The sequence below is a fragment of the Protopterus annectens genome, chromosome 4.part1 (assembly GCF_019279795.1).
Source record: "Protopterus annectens isolate FY-2018-M chromosome 4.part1, PAN1.0, whole genome shotgun sequence".
NCBI classification, from domain to species: Eukaryota; Metazoa; Chordata; order Ceratodontiformes; family Protopteridae; genus Protopterus; species Protopterus annectens.
In genome coordinates, this window is record NC_056734.1 from 423,157,223 (window position 1) to 423,177,341 (window position 20,119).

The window sequence follows — 20,119 nt, forward strand, 5'->3', positions numbered from 1 at the left end:
ACATTTGGGAAGTGGAAGAAGTGTCTAGAAACCCCTGGGGAATGGGCCTTGCAAAGTCTGATCTAGACCTAGAGGAAGAATCAAGCTTAAAGTGCTCTGTAAACGTATATGCTGAAGTTGCTGCTTCCAGAATACTTCTAGATTCCAAACAACCATAGATGAAGCCAAGACTCTGGCAGAGTGGGACTTGACCCTGCCTGGAAGAGGTTTGTTGTGGTGATAACAAAAGGTAATAGCTTTAGACCACCATTTGCAAATAGTCTGTTCTGACACAGGCTGTCCCTTCTTACCTTCACAAGAAATTAATAATTCATCCGAAGATCTGAAAAATTTAGTTTTGTGAAGATACTTCCCAAGTTGTCTGTGGACATTAAAGGTATGAAGTATCCTTTCTACCTCATTTTTTTTGGTTCAGGAAAGAAAACAGGGAGATGTATAGCTCAGATTAAAGAAAACTTGGATACCACTTAAGGCATAAAAGAGGGATTATTTCTGAAAGAACCCCTGTCTTTCTGGAAAATGAGATAGCGTTTGACTCGCTATAAGAACTTGCAATTCAGATACCCTTCTAGCAGAGGTCAGAGCAATCAGACTGTTTTCCATGTTAAGAACCTCAAGTAAGCCGGTTAGTTGGTTCAAATGGAGCAAGTGTTAGCTTCTCTAACACAAAATTAAGATCCCAAGGACGGGACACCAGTTTTCTTGGAGGCCTCTTATGCAAAACTCCTTTCAACAGCATTTTGACATGAGAATGCATTTAAGGAGGATCCATGGACAAACATGTCAAAACAGCTGGTAAATGAACCTTGACAGAGGAGTAAGAAAGGCCAAAGGATAGTAACTCACACAAATACTGTAAAAACAGAGAACATCTAGCCCTGAATGAGTGCTGGTCATATTGTTAGCACCAACTAGAAAACCTTTTCCATTTGCTAATGTATGACTTTCTAGTGCTAGCTTTTTTGGCTCTATTAGTATCTGCTGCAAGTCCTCAGTAAACAAGTACCTAAAAGCAGTTAAGACCCAATCATCTAGGCAGTGAACTGAAGATGACTGATGTTGGGGTGTATGAAACAATCCTGTTCTAGTACTGGTAGATCTGGTCTCTGAGTAAGCTTGTGGTAACTGCACCTGGCCATTTCCAAAAGAAGGAGAACCATGTCTGCCTGAGCAGAAGGGGGTCACAATGATCTTGGGGGATTCCTTCTGAATCTTCAGAAGTACCCTGGATATTAGTGAAAAGGATGGAAAAGCATATAGGAACATTCTTATCCAAGGAAAAGAAAAATCATCTGTCTTCCAGGTCTTCTTGCATGACGTCCCGGAGCAGAATCTGAATATTCAGAGAGGAGGAAAAGAGGTCTACTTGAGGAACTCTCAAACTTTGGAAGACCTCCTTGATCTAGTTTCCATTTGTGGGGACTTCCCTTGTCCTGCTCAGCTTGTCTGCCCCACAGTTTTGCTCTGAAGGAATATAGGATCCCTACTGAGTGAAAGCTGTGCTGACTGCAGTGGTGGTGCTGCGGTAGCATTGTCGCCTCACAGTAAGACATTGTCCTGTTCATTTCTCAGCTAGAGCGTCTTCTGTGTGGAGACATGCATGAATGGGCGTACCTTCGTTGAAGGTTGTGCGTCAGGGCCGGCAATTCGGCATGTAAAAATCTACTGCCAATCATTAGCGGACCGGAGTTCTGCTGTGGCGACCCCTAACCGGGAAAAGCCGAAAGACACAACAACAACTGAGTGAAACTGTGCTCTGAAGCCATATCCTAAGCTAGCATGGCTAGATTGAGGAAGGTATGACCTGGTTCCTTCCTGCTTGTTGATGTACCACCCGACTGTGATATTGTCTGCAAACAACCCACGGGACCAAATGATTCAGTGAGCTCAGTGCCTTGATCAGAGCAAGTATCTAAAAGTATGTGCGGGAAATAACAGTTCAATCAGTTTTACACTGAGCACTTGTGTCGCTCAGGGCTTTATCCTGAGTCCTCTGTTGTTCACATTGTTGATGCATGACTGCCTGGCCAAGCATGAATCCAACAAAATAATCAAGTTCACTGATGATACCACTGTCATACATCTTATCAGAAACCGTGAGGAAACAGCCTACAGGGATGAAGTGGAGCATCTGATAGGCTGGTACGACAGCAACAATCTGGCCTTAAATGTAAGAAAGACCAAAGAATTAAAAGTGGACTTCTGGAGGATACAGCAGATACATCAACCTCTGGAAATTAAGGGGGTGACAGTGGAAAGGGTCAAAAACACCAGGTTCCTTGGAATGCACATCTCACATGACCTAAGCTGGTCGACTCATATCAGCCACACAGTGAAGAAGGTGCAACAACATCTGCACTTCCTAAGGAAACTGAGGAAGGCAAACTTGTCTCAGTTCAACCTCAAGGCCTTTTACAGGGGGGGCCATCGAGAGCATCCTCTCAAATAACATCATAGTTTGGTATGGTAACTGCAAAGCATTTGACTGCAAGTCTCTCCTGAGGGTAGTAAGGAGATCAGAAAAAGTAATTGGTTCTTCGCTGTCATTCAGAGATGATATACATGAGACTCGATGTGTGGGAAGGGCTAGGAAGATAATCAACGATCCCACTCACCCTGCCCATGGCATGTACTTCCACCTTTACTCGGGCAGGTGGTATCACAGCTTACACTGCAAAACATCTAGACTGAACAGGAGCTTCTTCCCTCTAGCCATAAGGCTGCCGAACTTGAATGCCAGGCATGACAGTGAATAATTAGATCAATATGCTACTTGCTATGAAGTATCAGCTACAGTAATCACTCTGGCAAATTGCTTCAATAACGGTACAGTTATCCTGATTTTTTATGCTATTACTTCTTGAATGTTGAATAGTCAGGAGCGAGTCACCACCCCATACATGTGCAATATGAACATCAGAATATATCATACTACAACTGATGAAGTGTAATATTCTAAGCAATCACAATGTCAAGTCATAGTCTTGCAATACCTTCTACTATAATACTGTCTAATGTCTTCCTGTCCAGTTGTGGTAATTTATTGTGTTGTTAATATATTAATTATTACTGGATGTGCATTAATCTTCCTGTCATTCAAACTATGTGTTCATTGTTATGTCTTGCACGGGGACCGAAGCAATGTAATTTTGTTCAGCTTGCACTGCTGTGTATATCTGATCGACAATAAAGTTTACTTTGACTTTTATATTTATATGCTTGCGTCTGTCCTTAGTATCAGATATCTTGCACTTTTATTCCTCCTGAAATTGCTCCTCAAGCATCTGTGGTGCCTGACTGCTTTGGAAAAGTGAGGGAGAAGGACAGACCTGGATTCAGAGGTATCTGTTGTCTCCACCAAGTGATTTTTCTTCTGACAAACCTTAGCACTGGGATCTAAAAAGACAAAGGGTATTGGTTTTGAGATCAAAGAAACAGGATTCCACTGTATCTTTCTCATACCATGAGAATCATAGAAGACACGAGACCCAAGATCCTGTGGTATCCCCTTGTAGTGACCGAAGTCTGAGTGGAGAACCTTAGAAACAGAAATAGATACAGATATATTTTTTTCCTGTTGAAGATAAGCTCTTTGAACTGTGGTGTCTAGCTGACATCTCAGGAAAGACTCTGAAATGTTCTCTTGGAATTTCAGTTTGTATAAGAGATCTCTCATGTAAGACAGAGATTTCAGACACTTTGAAAACGAATCTGAAAAGTTAAGCAAGTCATCAAATATGGAAAGATGTGGACACCCTGTAGCCTGCAATGAGCAATAACTGAAACTAGACACTTTGTGAACACTCTTGGTGCAGTGGATAGTCCAAAGGGTAAGGCAGAGAACTGGCAATGTGATCCAAGAACACAAAACCCTTAAGAAACACCTGAAGTCTGGATGAACAGGAGTGTGATGATAAGCACCTTTTAAATCTAGTGTTAGAAGGAAATTTAAATGAGGTTGAAGAGGTTAACAGGTTGCAAAGTGACATAATTTTTACATTGGGCACAGTCACAAACTAATTTAGGAAAGAAATATGTAGAACAGGTCTACAAGCATTTTTTTTCTTTGGCACTAAAAATATCCTTGAAAAAAACTCCTTTTCCACCTGGAAAGGGGGACTAGTTCTAGCATTCCCTGAGACAGCATGTGATGAAGAACAGGCAGAAACAAGAGAGTCTGGTCTGGAGTATGACAAATTACCACTGTAAAGGAGGAATTTCTTCCCATTGCCATCTGTAACCTAGAATGATCTTCAGAACCTGCTTCTCTGAAACAATCTGTTGCCAAAGAGAAAAACGAGAATTCAGACTTTTTGGAAGAAAAAAAGGGCTGCCCAGGTGGGAAGAGGGAAAAAATCTCTTAAACAGGCATTCTGATTTATTGGACAGTCTTTAATTTTGGGAGTTTCCAGAATACTTCTTGGAACCCCTCTGCCATTTCTTCCTACATGCCTGTTTACTTGTATTTGGTTGAGACGGTTATTTTGCTCCATACCAAACTGAATGAGGAGTTACAGAATCCCTTGGAAAATTTGGAAAACAAAGGCTGAGATTCCCTGCAACAGGTTGCCCCATTCATTATATTTTTTGATCACCTCTGCAGCAGAGGGACCAAAAAATAAATCTCTATCCAAAACAGAATTTAAAATCTAATTTTAACATCACCTGGGAGGTCCTAAGAATGCAGTCATATGACTATCCTTCAAGCAGTACCAGTGGCCATAGCCCTTGAAGACGTATCAACAGAGTCATACACACACAGTGTAGTGACTTAACAATAGAAGGAATTGTATTGACAATTCAAAACTCGGAAAATTAAAGTTGCAGCAGCATACCTTTTTTTCCCATACTTATTAATCTTCCCATCCTTATCAGAAATTGTAGAACTGGAATTAACTCCCTCAAACACATTATGGATCAGACCTGCTGATAGCAGTTATTTTAAAGTTTTGCTGATTAAATTCCCACTATTATGACATAGTTGATGTCTTCCTAGACTTTTCAACAGTATTCAGCATGCTGGACCACAGCCTGCTGAACGAATAACTTATAATAGTGTAATTCAGTAATGTGGTGTGTAAATAGCCTGGGAAATGTGTAAGAATTCTATACTGCGGCTTTATGCCACATCCACAGCTTAAAAGGGAAAGGCTGGCATTCCACAAGAATCTATACTTGGATAGCTTCACTTTTCTGTATTTACGAATGACATGAACCCATACTCAGGTGACTGTACCCTAATACAAATGCTGACAATTCTGCCCTACTACACACTTCAGTTAATAAACAATGCCTGATAAAGACCCTTCAAGGTGGATTTCATGCACTAATTACATCCACCCTAACCCAGGCCCTCATAGTGACCCAGACCCTAACCTCCGCCATGCAGCTAGCAGACCTGCGGACTCCCTCTTTTTGCTCCATCTCAATATTAGAAGCATTAACAATAAAGTACATAGCTTGCATGCCATGCTTGATATCCACTCCCCGGACATAATGTGTTTATCAGAAACTTGGCTCAAACCAAGCACCAAGGATGAGGAAATTATCCCTCCTGGATATAACATCATCAGGGCTGATCGTACAACCAGAAAGGGTGGTGGAATAGCTGTGATGTTCAAGAACTCCTTGAGCATCACAATGAATTCACTGCAACCCCCAAAAGTTCCAAACCTGGAACTGATTGCTCTTAAGATATCCCTAAACAGACAAAAAAGTATTAATCTCATAGTAACCTACCTACCTCCAGGCAAAAATGTAGAAAATCTTGAACAAACCCTTAGTTGGCTTGCTAATAACTATCCACAAGAAACAATAATATTAGGAGATGTTAATATAGACTGGTCTCTCTACTCGGCCCAATCAAATCCTCTCCCCATTAACTTACATGGTTTTTCCCAAAATATTCTTTCTCCCACTAGAATTGGACATGCACAACAAAGGAGAGTATTATTGACTGGATTCTTACTAATAGGAATCCAAATAACTATACCACAGGGACCCTTCCCAATGACCTTAGTGACCACCTTGCTACCTTTATTATAAAACACAAATGTTCAAATAAGACTCCCCCCATAACTAGATTAGTAAGGAATAGCAAAAATTTTGTCCCTGACCAATTCCTAGCTGATCTCAAGGCTTGTAACTGGCACATCCTAAAAACCCTATCCTTAGATGAAAGTGTTTCATACTTTAATAACACTTTCCTCAAGATACTCAATTCCCATGCTCCTAATCGACTTACGAGAACTAAGGAATGTATAGCACCCTGGCTAACACAAGAAACTAAATCCAAAATTAGAATCAGAGACCAGGCCTGGAAAAAGTGGAGAACCACAAAAACCCCCTTAGACCGCATCAAGTTCCTCCAGCTAAGAAATTCAACCAAAATAGCTGTTAAATCTGATAAAAAACAATATTTTTGTCACCTCCAAGACAAGCATCAGTATAATCCTAAAAAATTTTGGGCTGGTTTTAACCGCTTACTTCATCCTGATAAATCTACTACCCCCACCCCTGACAAACTCATGGACAATGACCCAACAGAAATAGCCAACTCCTTTAATTCTTTTTTCACTGAGACCATCCAGTCCCTTGCCAGCAAGCTTCCCACGCCTCCCTCAGTGGCAACCCCAATTATAAATACTACCCAAACGGCCTTTAACCTACAACCCATCTCCACCTCCTTCATTCGCACCCTCTTGAAAAAATTGAAACCAACCACCCTCGCGGCTGATCAGCTCCCTGCCAAATACCTACAAATAGCATCTGATGCCATAGCCTACCCTGTATCAATCTTGATCAACCGGACCATCTCTGAAGCATCTATTCCCTCTATCTGGAAAATCTCTTATATCATCCCCCTCCACAAAGGAGGGCCCTCCACTGAAACCTCCAATTATAGGCCCACAGCCATACTGTCTCCCTTAGCCAAAATTATGGAACGCTGTGTCCATAAACAACTCATTACCTACCTCATACATAACAACCTCCTATCAAATACCCAACATGGCTTCCGCCCCCATCACAGCACAACCACAGCTCTTCTCTCCTTTGTAGACTCAGTCAACCACAATCGCAATAATAAACTAATATCCTCTGCGCTCTTTCTAGACCTGTCGAAAGCCTTCGATATGGTCAACCACCAACTACTGCTTCAGGCACTGGAAACATTACATCTTAGTAAACTAACCATAAGCTGGTTTAATGCCTATCTCTCTAGTAGAAAACAGGCAGTCCAGTGGCAAAACAGCCTATCAGACCTACTCCCAACTAATATTGGTGTCCCCCAAGGATCTATCCTTGGTCCCCTTCTTTTCTCCATTTTCATAAATGGCCTACACTCAACTATCCCCAAAGCCACCTGTATTCAATATGCAGATGACTCCACCCTGATCTGCTCTGATGAATCTCTCGCCAAACTCCAAGCCACAACCCAAAACTGCTTCTCTACTGTCGAAAAATGGTTCTTGGAACTTAAACTCTTACTTAACCCTGCCAAAACCAAATTACTTCTCTTTTTCCCCACCTCAGTGACTGCTCAAACTATAGAACCCTCAACACCAACAATCCTACTTTCCATGTGTCCTCCAACAATGGGACCATTATCTACCCCGTATCCAATACCAAACTACTAGGGGTGACCATAGACCATAAACTTAAATTTGATATACATGTAAACTTAACTATTAAATCGGTTAACAGAAAACTTGGGTCGATGTATAGAATAAAGGCCTTCTTAACTCCGCACACCAAACTGACTATTGCCCGAACCCACCTACTCTCCACTCTCCTCTATGCCTCCCCGATATTCGCCTTCCTAAACAAGAAAGAACTTAATAAACTAACAACTACCTATAATCACATAGCCAGATTCATAACAGGAACGCCCTATCGCACTCATCACTGCCTAAATTTAAGGTCTCTCGAATGGCTGGAACTGTCCAATTTACTCAAATTCAACCAGCTAACTGAGGCTTTTAAAATTATTAACCATCCAGGTAAAACTCCCTCACTGAACAAAATACTTACCCCGTACTCCAACCTTAACTCCCTCAGGTCTTCCAAAAGTCTACAAGTAAGGACCATTAAATCTAACAATGCTGGTGGTGATGCACTATATGCCAATTCCATTGGCAAATCCTGGAACGCCCTACCAAACAACCTAAGACTTATGCCCTCTCAGCACCAATTTAAATTACATCTTAGAGCATACTTGAAATCCAAATGGTTATGCCCTTGCTCCTGTCCAGACTAATAAGCTATTGTCCCAGTCGTACCTAGGCTTCTCTTAGCCTCCGCCTAACCCAAAAACCAAAGAACACTCTATTCTAGCCCTCCTTGTCTGGCTGTTCAAATCTGTACCTCGTTAAATCATTTAATAATTCTTGTTTTCTCTTATTTGGTCTGTAAGCATCAGTGTATTTAATTGTATTCACTTGTTATAGGTTTATCATTGTATATGTATTAACCAGTATATTATCTTGTGTAACAACATCAATGTTTTTGTTAATCTAACTATGACCTTGGAGCTTTTCTCCCCGGGCCTCCACTGAAAATGGACATGTATCCAGTTGGACTAGCCCGGTCAACAAATGTAAAATAAATAAATAAATAAATTATTCTCAACAAGAAGATTAAGATATTATACATGTGATGATGACGAGGCTCAAGCCTTCTTCCCATGTCTCACACAGTACATTTACATATGCTACCTTATCTCTTCTTGCTGTTCTCTGAAACTCTGCATTCAGTCTGACATATTTTCACTGATTCCATTGCCTTTTGCTCTATTTCTTTCTTCAGTTACCTCTAAACCTCCTGTCCATAGCTTTTAAGCCTCTTTTTCCAGCACTAATCCCTTAAATCTGGTGTGAAATTCGAGTTCACTTATTCCCAATGTGTCAGTGTTTATTTATGTTATTTCATCCTTAACAGTTGATCTTGGTTCTTAGTTCTTAAACTTCTAGTTGTGTACAGCTCTTACAGCATCACACAAATTGCAAAAATAAATTTTCTTTTTTTTCTTTTTGCAATCTTTGTTTTTACATTTCAAACACACACACACACACACACACACACACACACACACACACACGCACACACACACACACACACACATATATTTAAATATACACACACACTGAAGCAAATTCATTGCAAAAAAATAAATAAATAATACAGCTGATCAGCTAATTGCACATTGTAAGAAACTTGTCTGTGTGGAAGATTTTCAGTCCATATATTTCTAGTTAAATACTCTATATTAATCATTCCAGATAGGTACAGTTAGTAAATCTTTTAGCCTGTCGTTATCCATGTCTTAAAATGCTGGAGTTCCACACCGATTCAGGGATCCTTTAACGGAACAAAAACCTTGGTCTCAGAAACCAAAGTACCAACAAAAAACAAGTAATCGCCATGGTATCCCCAAAGTCTCAAAACAACCCACTAAAGTGTAGTGGGTCTAAAAACAAAACAGTGTAAGAAACTTAAGGTTTTTGTTCCGTTAAAGGATCCCTGAATGGTGTGGAATTCCAGCATTTTAAGACATGGATAACGACAGGCTAAAAGATTTACTAACTGTACCTATCTGGAATGATACAGAAGCAGATCAGATACAACTTCTACTACTATTGTCTGATCTGATTAATATACAGTGATTAACTGGAAATATATGGACTGAAAATCTTCCACACAGAGAAGTTTCTTACACTGTTTTGTTTTTAGACCCATTACACTTTAGTGGTTTGTTTTGAGAGTTCGGGGATACCACGGAGATTACTTGTTTTTTCTAATTGCACATTGCCAGCTTTTCTTTCTGCTCGAGAGTGCAAACAGTGGGGGGAATGGAATTTACCGTTTCCTACTGTAGTGCAACCTTGAAGTTGGTATGTAAAATTAGCATAAGCGGTGCAGGAGAGGGGTACCTGTCACCCTTTACAAAAAATAGTATTTTCTGGGGGGGGGGGGGGTTATTATTATTTTTGCTTCATGTTTTAAAGTTTCATTTGGTGACTATTAGATTAAGTATCACATGATTACGCATATTTACACATACATACTTCTTTATCTGTGATATCTATATCTAGCTATCTACATGTGTGTATGTGTGTGTATATACAGATATATGTAGGTGTGAGTCCGCCTGTGTGCATGCATGTGTGTGGCATGGAAAAACAATCATGGCCAGGCTAGCCAACCAACAGTGTTAACAATAGCCCTAAATGACTGTCACTGCTGATGTGACATTTCGACTCCATGTGCAAAACTGGGAAAAAGGGGTGGTGGGTGGATGGATGAACACACATATGCGCACATTTTTATACCCCCCATTTTTGTTGTTTGTTGTGTGTGTGTGTGTGTGTGTGTGTGTGTGTGTGTGTGTGTGTGTGTGTGTGTGTGTGTGTGTGTGTGTGTGTGTGTGTGTGTGTGTGTGTGTGTATATGTGTGTGTGTATGTGTGTGTGTGTTTGTTTTTTATTAGCACAGTGTGACTGTCTGAATAAAAAGTTCTAATTATGACTGAGGTACCGTTACAAAAGATAATCTGTCGCCTTAAATGTATCACCATATGTTTATTGTTTTGATAAACTCAGCCATATTATTACGTGGGCTGAAATTCAAATTGCTCAAAATGTAACTCAGACTGGGTTTAAAGCATGCAGCTCACATGAATCCATGTAGAACTAGATGAGTTCCACATGTGAACATAATCATCAGAAATGGACTTATTCTGCTGAGAAATAAAGACTTGGCAAATTATTTAAGTGATACAGATGCAATAAATGAAAAGTCCTCCAACACTGCTCCTGGGTATCTTTTGCCATGTGTCAAACTACCATAACATTTATTCATCCCATTAATCTTTTCGCATGTTATTAGACAAAATCATTAAAATTGTTTACTGTGAGAGGAGGTTTGTGGTGCATAGAGTAATATGTCTCTAGCTAAAACGTATACTATTATTCAGGGAAAATGTAATAAAAAGATAAAAATAAATGCCCTGTCCCCTCAAGGAAAGCAAACATGAAATCTGGAAAATAATGAAACTCAGGTGAGGGGAAGGAAAACTATGCAGGACCAGAAAAAAAAAGGCAGACTGACTAGCGACATCAAACACAAGAATAGGTGTAGAGACACAGCAACAGAGGCATCAGGCAATAAACTATTTAATGAGAAAGGGAAGTAGGTGACAGTATTTAAGAAGACAGCTGACATGGTGCTTCACTGTCTTGCTATAAGCTCATTAAGCAAACACACAATTTACAAAAACATTGCATTCGGCAAGGTGGAGGACTGGGAAGTAAATATGAGTGACACCTCCTGATAATCACAGCAATGAGGTTGAATGGCACAGAAGAGATAACAAGTAGCTTCAATTACAAACAAGAGCATACTTATTTATTTTCTTTAAAGTTCCTACAATTCCTCGAAAACAGTAGTTCTTCTGACTCCTGTCCCAAGCCACCAACCGCAATGACTATGCCTTCTTATGCCTCAGACCTCTGTAAACTTCAGCATCCCCCCCCCACAATCATATAATCTCTCAATGATCTGTCTCCTAAATACAATATGGTGTTTGCCACAACATCATGGGCACAAATGCTGCACATTAATTATTATTCACTCAGCCTCCCAGTGGGACATGCTATCTCTCAACAGTGCGGGTGAAGATAATGGAACATGTTGCTAGTTAGGATGTGGGTGGCTCTCAGTTAATGATAGCAGAGAATACTTGTGAATGACTAACGTGTAAGAATAATAGCATAAAAGAGAGAAAAAAAAGCATAAAGTGGTTCTCAGCAGTTATGTGTCTCACTTTCATCAAGCATGAAAAACAGAAAAAGGGGACATTTTCTGTTAGAATTTATATATATATATATACTGGTTATCAGACAAGCTGATGTTCAATGACGTACATCATGTCATCTTCAGTCTTCCTGTGTCCATGCATGTCTACTAGTTCATATAAAACTCTTGCACATGCATTAATGATGTAGATGATTGTCACCACTGAAGTGACACCCTGACCTCATGTGCAAAACTGGGAAAAAGGGGTTCTGGATGGAAGGATATGTATTAACTACATATATACACACACACACACACACACACACATATATACACACACACACACACACACACACACACACATACATATATACACATACACATACATACACACACACACACACACACACACACACACACACACACATACACACATATATATACACACACACACACACACACACACACACACACACACACACACACATATACATATATACACATACACATACATACACACACACACACACACACACACACACACACACACACACACACACATATTTTTTTTTCTGGGGGAGGGGTGCAGGCAGTGGATCAAATGTACAGCTATGCTGACATCTGTTTAGTTGACACAAACAGATGGTTGACAGATTTGTTAGATCAACAATCCCTGGGTAGGGGAATATGCCTTTTCCCCTTGGACTGTGCAGTCTGAATTAGTACATATATGTATGTATGTATATATATATACAATTAGCAGTGCTCTATAAATATATATATATATATATATATATATATATATATATATATATATATATATATATATATATATATATATATATATATATATATATATATATATATATAATTAGCAGTACGTTCTGGAGGGGAGGGTTTAGTACAGGGTAATTCCCAGATTATTTACAGAATGTTTCGGCATATTTGTTTCCATGTTAATATGTTCACTATCTGGGAGTCTGTGTAGCTGGTGTATATAGTAGTGAAATAAAGAATGGTGCAAGTGAATCAACACATATGGAAACAGTGCCAGTAGTGCTATATGACTGTATCATTATTTAAGGAAATGCACACCTCTACGATTAGAACAGCACTACATACTGTACACCTTTAATCAAACATACTGTATACATATTTATCACAGACCTACAAACAGTTTTGTGTTTTGGGAATAAGGTTGTTTTGCATCTCTGAAATTGCTGGCTACAGTCCTGATTTGCAATATTTTTCCGGTTATCTAAACAAATCTTTGGCTACTCCTGCATTTCCTAATCAGAAGGCAAATCAAAAAAGAAAAGAAAATAACATTACCTGCCAAATCTCCTTAATCAGCTTAAGTTGCCAGACTTCAGTTACTATTCAGACATTGGTTTTCAATTAGGTTATTCTCCGAGCCTGTTAGGTTAAAAAAATATATGACTCAAAGAATTTCACATATAATAAGCAGTTTACAAATATAACTATACTTGATATTGCTGTACATTTGTCCTAACATATATTTACAGTAAAAACATTCACAGTGTCTGATTTTCAACTAGAATGTCAGTATATTTGCGTACACATTCTGCACGTACACAGACTAGCACATATGTTATGCCCCTCCCTTTCCATTCTGACCTATGATTAGAGAACAAGGTCAGTATTTAATAACAGATAAAACAGGTTGCTTTTCTAATATGCTTATCATTTAGCTGGGACTGGCATTCATACCTCTGCACTAAAGTCCTTAAACACTAGTATTTATCAAATTTTCATACAATTAATGTCTTAGTTTAGCCATAATACTGTCATAGTGCCTATCTGTATTACTTAGAAGTACTTAATGTCTGACAGTATATCTACAGTAATCAGTTTTAGTGCTATTTATACTATTCCTATTCCTTAATCAAAAAGTCTCTGCCCCTCCTACATATAGCTTTGAGTTAATTCCTTTCCAATACTCAGGACAGCATTTCTGTAGTCCTACAGAGTTTGAAACACTGATGCAAAAATGTCCTTCAGTTCTGATGTCTACTAGGACTGCTGCAACACCAGCACCTCTATCAGTCAGAACTGCTCCCTGACTTTTATCATCCCCCCTCTCTCTGGTCAAAGGTCTGCTCTGTCATCCCTCAAGAGGGGAGAAATCGATAGATCATCTTTCTGTGGAAACTGCCCTGGTTATTCACCTTATATTGTCCACATGATTACTCTTACATGTTGTGGGTAGGATCTTGGACACTACTGACGTGGGGCTGTTTGATATCTACTTCTCTGAAGTGCAGGCTAACACAGAAGGTCTTTGGCTAACAAAGTTTGCAGATGACTGCAAACTAGAAGCCATAATCGAAACTCCTAACGATGTGGACAAACTACATAAGGGCCTCAGTGAGACAGATACCTGGTGTCAAAGTCATGGCCTGAAGCTCAATGCCAAAAAGTGTATTGTCATTCCCTTTGATAAAAACTATGTACCCATGAACTACCACATAGCTGGTAGTCTACTTAATGCTGAAAATGTGATAAGAGAACTTGGGACACAGGTGGACTGTAGTCTCTCCTTTGATAATCACATCGCCACAGTGGTCAGGAAATCCTTCTACGTGGCTCATCTCATCACAAAAGGATTCTTATCCAGAAAAAAAGAGGTCATTGTTCCCCTCTACTCATCACTCATTAGACCCATTATAGAGTACAATGCCCCTTTTGGTATGTACCTCACAAGACATCTACAACAACTGAAAAGACCACAGAAATACCTCACAAAGAGGATTACTGGCCTCAAGCAGATGCCCTACGCAGACCGTCTCAAAAAACTACAGCTTTACTCCATCGCATATCGCCTACTCAGGGGCAATCTCTGCCTAACATACAAAGCTATGCCAAACCCAGAGCTGTTGGACATGCTTCACTTAAAGAAATCCTAATCCCTCTGAGCTACACGCTCTAGGGAGCTAAGCCTTGTCAACACAATAAACAGAACATGCTGGAGGGACAGATTCCTTTGCCAGAGACTTCCCATACTCTGGAACAGATCACCTATCTATGTTAAACAGAGCTCCTCATTAGCACTCTTCAAGAAAAATCCTGATGACTGGATGGGAAATGGGAAATTCACCCCAGGGATCACTTATGTGGCTCTGCTCGACAGGGGCACAGGAAAATAATTTTCTTGGGTGGCGAAAGCCAGGGTACATTTTTTGGCTAGGCTTATATAGGCCTTAGGGCCAGTAGCCTAGTACCTACCTATGAACCTATGGTCACAAGTACCAGTTCTTACACTATAAGTAGCTCTTCCTTACATACTTACAAGGCTATACACTTCTTGGGCATTTCAAAAACTTCTTTAAGTGTTCTTCTCCTGGTGCCAGTTCTTATTTTAACTATATGCCCTTGGGGCCAGTCCTTGAAACAAATGGGTCCTTTTGTCAGCATTATACTGCACTCCCTGGGGAAAAAAACTTCCCAACCTATGACAAAACTCCTCTACTGTCTCCCATACATAAATATATTACTGATATACTTTAAGTGGCATTCTCTGCATAGTTATTTTCTTTAAGTTCAATTTGCAGGGCAGTTTTCTGTGCAAAAACATCATTTTTGGAGCAGTACCAGTGTCTGCATACATAATATTGTGATAATAAAAAAAAATGTCTACCTTTTTTGCAGGGTCTTATGATAGGGTCTCATCTGTTTATATTTTCTCAGATCTTTCCATCCAGTTCATTTTTGGATGGTTGGCTAGCTACAGACATGCACTGCATACTTCTACTTTTAAACAATTCCCTTTTTTCTGATTTGAACTGTGTGCAATTACCAGTTACAATCTGCTCGAGTAAGCCGGTTCTTGAAAATGCAGTTTGTACTGCTGGCATCATCTTTGTAGTTGCTATGGATACCATGTAGGTAACTTGAAGTATGCACTGACTGGGATTGGAAGCTTTGGAAAAAGTAACCCAGAGTTAATATAAATACACTCCCATTATGCATCTAGCCATTGCAACAATGCAGGACAGTTAGCAACTGTGCATTTTGCACTAGTCAACATTAATCCATTGAGTCTTTTGGCTAACAATTCAATTACTGTGTCAGTCACAGGACAGCATATGAAACTTTGGGGGGATCTTCATTTACACTCTTCCTTGACGCTTTTCAGTTAGAACATCCACTGTAGTGGTACTTTTTCAAAACAAAAAATAAAAATCTTTCAAAGATGGCACACATTTAGACATGTCTTGCCAATGCACTGCTTGAATTCTTGTTTTTAATTCCACAGCCCTGTGCTAAGATTCCTGACTAGAAATAAATTAGGGTGCATAAAGTCACTGCTTAGTTTAATCTAAACTGAATCCACATGTAACCACTCAACTGCCTAGGCTTCCATCCTGGTCAGTAGAAGGTTTATTCTCATTTTCTTATCCACAACCTCCAGCTTTCTGCATAACTGCTGAAGAATGTTGAAAGAGGGTGGATCTTGCACACATGAGTTAGCCATATCACTATTTGATGAATATTTTCCCAGCTGTGTATTCATATTAGGACATTAAATAAATGCATACAGAGAACAGCTGCAGAACAGAGCATGTTTATTCACAGAATCCTCAGTAAAGCCTAAGGAATGCATGGAGGTAGGTCCAGCTGATCATGTCACAATAAAGACTGTCATACAGTGCAAAGGCCCAGTACACGTCAACCCCTTGGACCAGAATAGTACAGTTATGTATACTTACCATAAATGTAGATGTTCGAGTGTATTCACTATTGCAGTCATTACAGTTGGGTAATCCTGCTGGCAGGTTGCCCTCAGTCGGCCTGAATTCCAAAGTCCTGGGTCCTGCATCGGCTGCTGTCACCCCTTCCCTGATGTCAGGTCATCAGGGGTATAAAAGATGCGGCCAATGCCATTTTCTTTAGTTTTTCTTGCCCCAGATGTCAGGTTCCCCCTAAAAGGGTAGCCAAAATTTATATATATATATATATATATATATGTATGTAAATACATGCATCAATATAAACTTTACCTTCATCTGCAAGCAAATACACCACATAGGTTGTATAAATCAGAGAAGAAAAGATAGGTTCCATCAGAAGACAGGGGATGGTGGGTGGGTAACCTGTACTGCAACAGTGAATACACTCGAACATCTACATTTATGGTAAGTGTACACAACTGTACTATGTTCTTCATGTTTCACTGTTGCAGTCATTACATTTGGGTAGAGTCCCAAAGCTATGGTAGGGAGGCTGGTGCTAAACAGCATTAGGAGCGGCTATGAGGCCCTGCAGAACTGCAGTGGCAAAGCCTGCCCTGGATTTAGAGTAGAGTGGCAGATGATAGTGCTTTGTAAAGGTGTGCACTGAACTCCAAGTAGCAGCCTCTAAAATGTCCTTGGTTGGTACTCCCCTGAGAAAGGCTGCTGAAGTGGCTGCAGCTCTGGTTGAATGTGGCCTAATGCCCTTAGGCACTGGCTTGCCATGGTGTAAGTTGCAGAAACGAATGCAGTGGCCTATCCACTTTGAAATAGTCTGCTTTGAGATAGCCTCTCCTTGTGATCCTGCAGCATATGCCACTAGTAATTGCTCTGTCTTTCTCAAAACTTTGGTTCTGTCCAAGTAGAATCTAAGCTGTCTGTATACGTCCAAAGAATGCAGAATTCTCTCCCCCTTGTTCTGTGGATTTGGATAAAAAAGTTGGCAGATGAATAGTTTGGTTAAGAGCCACACTGCAAACCACCTTAGGCAGAAATGTTGGGTTTGTCCTCAGAGAGACCCTGTCTGGATAAAAAAATGATAAAAGGTTCCACAGCCATGAGTGCCTGTAGCTCTGAAACTCGTCTTGCAGAAGTTATTGCTAGGAGCAGAGCTGTTTTCCAAGATAAACATTTTATATCAGCAGTAGCAGCTGGCTCAAAAGGAGGCAGGGTGAGTTTTTCCAAGACATAGTTGAGGTCCCATGCAGGCATTGGTGATCTCCTTGGAGGCCTTAAATTTTTGGCTCCTCTGAGGCACTGTTTTAATAAGGGATGAGAAAAGATTGGTGGCTCTGTATTGTAATGAGCCAAAATGGCAGAGGCATGAATTTTAATAGATGAAAAAGATAGGCCTTTGTCCAGCATCTCAGTTAAGTATTGCAAAATCTGAGGAATATTTGGCACAGCTGTATCAGTTCCTTGTGCCTGGTTCCAAGCACAAGATCTCTTCCATTTTCCAGCATAAGATTTTCTAGTACTAGGTCTTCTGGCCTCCAAAATGACATCCATCGCAGCTTTATTGAGAGGTATGTTTTGTATGACTACATTATCCGCCATGTTGCCAGGTTTAAAGTCCTGAGTTGGCTGTGCAGGATCTGTTTGTTTTGCTGGGACAGTAGATGAGGTATTTGAGGTAAAGTCCAAGCTGGGCCTTGAGATAAGTTCTTTAGGATTGGAAACCAGTACTGGCGGGGCCAGTCTGGGGCAATCAGTATCATTTTTGACTTCTCCTTTCTGACCTTTAGGAGTACCTTGGGGAGGAGAGGCAGTGGGGGGAAAGAAATATACCGATAGTTTTTTCCAGCTGAAAGATAGGGCTTCCACTTTCCATGCTTGTCTGTGATAAGTCCTTGTGCAGAATCTTTTTAGTTGGTAGTTGTGAGGGGAGGCAAATAGATCTATGTCTGGGCATCCCCATTTCCTTGTTATCATGCCGAAGACTTGTGGATCCAGCTGCCACTCGTGGGGATCCATGAAGTTTCTGCTTAGTTCGTCTGCCAGAGTATTTTTCTGCAGATGTACTTGGTAAGTTAATGCTGTGTCCCACAAAGTCATGGCTAGTCTGCAAAGGGTGTAAGAATGTGTGCCCCCCTGCTTGTTTATATACCATATGACCGTGGTGTTGTCTGTCTTTATCAGTAGTTGTCCCAGATGAAGTAGGTCCTTGAAGGCTGTCAGGGAATTCTGAACTACTAGCATCTCTTTTTGATTGATATGTAGATGCATTTGGGTTGAGGACCATGTGCCCTGAATGCATCTTCCTGCCATGTGGGCCCCCCAGGTATAATCTGATGCATCTGTTGTTAGTGTCTGTCTGGCTGGGGGGTAATGTGAATGGCTGTCCCTTGTTTTGGTGACAAGTCTTTGCCCACCATCGAAACTCCTATTGCAGGCAGGGAATGAGAGTAATCATTGTTTCCAGGCTGTGGGAATGTTGAGTCCAAACACTTTTTAGGTACCATTAAAGTTTCCTCATATGCAGTCTTGCATATGGAATTAGTAGGATGCAGGATGCCATGAAACCCAAAGCCTGCAAACTTTTTCTTGCAGATAACTGGACCTTTGTTGCCAACATTTTGAAATAGGTTGTCAGTTGTCTTTGTTTGTCTGGTGTGAGCTAAGCCATCTGGGCAGTTGTATTTAAGCTTGCACCCAGGAATATTATCCCTTGAGAGGGTACTAGTTTTGATTTCTTTTCATTGACTGTGTACCCTAGGCATGTTAGAAGTCTTTTCACAAATGCCAGATGCTGTAGAAGAATGTCCTTGTTCTCTGCTTGAATTAGACAGTCGTCCAAGTAAGGATATATTTGTATTCCTCTTTGTCTGCAGAATGCAATTACTGGTGCCAGGCACTTTGTAAAGACCCTGGGTGCAGTAGATAAGCCAAAGGGCAGTGCAGATAATTGGTAGTGCATTGAGCCAGCCTTGAATCTGAGGTATCTTCTGCATAATTGTCTGATTGGGACATGCAGGTATGCCTCTTTTAGGTCTACAGTCACCAGCCAAGCCTTCTTGCCCAGCATGGGCAGAAGCTGCTGCAAAGAATGTGTTCAGATTAGATAGGTCCAGTATTGGTCTCCAGGTCTTGTCCTTTCTGGGTACCAGGAACAGTCTTCAGTAAAATCCTTGTCCCTGCTCTTGCTCTGGTACTTGATGAATGGCCCCATATCCATGAGGGATGAGACTTATTTTTGTGTCTCTGCCCATTGATTTTTTTGGCAGATCTGGCCAGCTGTTTGCCTTTGGCAGGGTATGGAAATGGAACTTGTAGCCTTGTGACACGATATTTAGAACCCACTTGTCCTGGGTTATATTGTGCCAATTCTGAGAAAAAAGTGCTAATTTTCCCCCTAAGGGTGCTGCCAGAAGATAAGTGCTTGGTGCAGGCAGAGGGAAGTCATTGGGACTGTTTCCTGTATGGTTGTGATTTGTCTTCTCCAACTTTGGAGGTAGAAGCACCCCATTGCTTTGATCTGTAGGAACCTTGCGCCTGGGATCTGCCCCTTTGAGGTCTGTCTGACACAGGAAAGGACCAATTCTTTGTAGGCCAGTGTTTACTAAACCTAGATGGCTG

At 40.5% G+C, this 20,119-nt stretch overlaps 1 protein-coding gene across 1 annotated transcript in view; it reads right to left on the bottom strand.

Annotated features, from left to right (window-relative positions):
* Positions 1-20,119, bottom strand: part of FNDC3B (fibronectin type III domain containing 3B) — a 2,611,550-nt gene that overhangs the window by 2,498,362 nt on the left and 93,069 nt on the right. Inside the window, exon 2 of the mRNA XM_044070236.1 lies at positions 13,125-13,208. The gene's annotated coding sequence lies outside the window, so the exon portion shown is untranslated. The remainder of the gene's footprint in view (positions 1-13,124; positions 13,209-20,119) is intronic.